General features: G+C 49.3%; 1 non-coding gene across 1 annotated transcript; it reads right to left on the bottom strand.

Annotated features, from left to right (window-relative positions):
• Positions 1–406: 406 nt before the first annotated feature.
• LOC115898523 lies at positions 407–569 on the bottom strand. Its single transcript, XR_004058240.1, has one exon. It is a non-coding gene; the product is annotated as a U1 spliceosomal RNA (small nuclear RNA).
• Positions 570–2,317: the final 1,748 nt, after the last annotated feature.

The raw sequence follows: 2,317 nt of genomic DNA on the forward strand, positions 1-2,317 counted from the left end.
TTTCCCTCCTCCACATGGACTTTAGGGTCCAGTTTTAAGTCCCGGACCTGTTTAGTAACTAGCTTTAATCACAGGCACCAAGTCTCTGGCCTCTCCACGCTTCCTCCTTCCCTTCCTGGGTCTTAGCCAGGACAGGGAGCAGGACATACCTGAGTACACAGAGCAGTGGTGAGAGGTGTCCCAGGGAGCCATCTCAGGGAACCCATTAAGATAAAGGGGAAGAATAAACAGAAGCAGATGTTCCTTCAGCCCCAGTCCCCAGCCCACTGAAAAACAGGAAGCTGGGATGGCAGCTGATAAGGGCTGTCTCCGGGGCTGGGCCGGGACTCCTTGGAGCCAGGGGCTGGGTTGGGTTTCTCAGTTCTCATCTCTCCAGGACAGTCTCTTTTTTCTTTTCCTTCATTACTAGGAGAAAGCACAAACACAATCCCCCATTACCACAAATTATGCAGTTGAGGTCCCACATTTGGGGAAATTGCAAGGGTCAGCCCATCCAGAGTGCAATGGATGAGCCTTGCCCTTGGAAGATCATTTTTGTGATCATGGTATCTCCCCCACCAGGTAAGTATCTCCAGGCCAATCTTTTTTCCCCACCATGGCGACAGGTCAGAGGGCTTTCCCTCCATATGAATACAAATCAAATGTATTCACATTCTATCATTAATGCCTGCGGCCACTTGAAATTCAAAAGATGGGGCCGGTGTCTCAATTCAAAAGTTGGGGCTGGTGTCTCAGCCTGTAATCCCAGCGCTTTGGGAGGCCAAGGTAGGCGGATCACTTGAGGTCAGGAGTTCGAGATGAGCCTGGCCAACATGGAGAAACCCCATCTCTACTAAAAATATAAAAAATTAGCCCAGTGTGGTGGCGGGCACTTGTAATCCCAGCTACTTGAGAGGCTGAGGCAGGATAATCGCTTGAATCCAGGAGGTGGAGATTGCAGTGAGTCGAGATCACACCACTGCAATCCAGCCCAGCCTGCGTGATAGAGTGAGACCCTCTCAACAAAAAAAAAAAGAACGAAATTCAAAAGATGTGAACTTCCAAGGTGGAGACTGCACACATGCACACACATATGTACATGCACACACATGCATGCACACTATACATGTACATACATGTGCACCCACAGGCACACACATACCATACACTATGCACACGTGTCGCACACATGCATGTACACACGTACCATGTACATGCACACACACATACCAAACACACACACACGTGCACATACAAGCCCTCATCTAGGCTGAGATCTAAAAGCCCTGCGGTTGGCTGGGTGTGGTGGCTCATGCCTGTAATTCCAGCACTTTGGGAGGCCAAGGTGGGCGGATCACCTGAAGTCGGGAGTTCGAGACCAGACCGACCAACACGGTGAAACCCTGTCTCTACTAAAAATACAAAATTAGCTGGGCATGGTGGCCTGTAATTCCAGCTACTTGGGAGGCTGAGGCAGGAGCATCGCTTGAACCCAGGAGGTGGAGGCTGCAGTGAGCCGAGATCACGCCATTGCACTCCAGCCTGGGCAACAAGAGGGAAACTCTGTCTCAAAATAAATAAATAAACAAAAAAATAAAATAAAAATAAAAGCCCTGCGGTGACTCCATCCTCAGTAGTGATGGTTCCCCAAAACGCCACAGTTCACTCTCCATAAAAGGGGTTGTCCAAGCTTGGAGCTCTCTATGTCTGGCATTTCCCCTCAGTAAAGGAGTGTGGACAAGGAAACTTCTAGGACCTCTTCCTGTGCTCCAGCATCCTCTGGCCCTAAGGGCTGTTTTCAGCTCCCTACCCCCATATCCCGAAGGATCAAAGGAATCGAAACTTAAGGAACTGGACCTTAAGGCTGTGGTGGCTGGGCTGGAGTGGGAGGTACTTTGCCACGCACCTCTGGCATATCATCCTACAGCAGTGTTTCTCTTTCAAAAGAAAAAATTATTGCAGTGGCTCAGGCCTGTAATCCCAGCATTTTAGGAGGCCAAGGCAGGTGGATCACCTGAAGTCAGGTGTTCAAGACCAGCCTGGCCAACATGGTGAAACCCCATCTCTACTAAAAATACAAAAATCAGCTGGGCGTAGTGGCGGGTGCCTGTAATCCCAGCTACTTGGGAGGCTGAGGCAGAAAAACTGCTTGAACCCGGGAGGCAGAGGTTGCAGTGAGCCGAAGATCATGCCATTGTACTCCAGCCCGGGCAACACAGCGAGACTCCGTCTCAAAAAAAAAAAAAAAATCATTATGGACCCCAAGCTGATGAAATCTTTAATATTACCCAAATATGTGCATATTAAAACCTTGGTATGAACACCTTGTGTTGTTAGG

The sequence above is a fragment of the Rhinopithecus roxellana genome, chromosome 6 (assembly GCF_007565055.1).
Source record: "Rhinopithecus roxellana isolate Shanxi Qingling chromosome 6, ASM756505v1, whole genome shotgun sequence".
In the NCBI taxonomy this organism is placed as follows: domain Eukaryota; kingdom Metazoa; phylum Chordata; class Mammalia; order Primates; family Cercopithecidae; genus Rhinopithecus; species Rhinopithecus roxellana.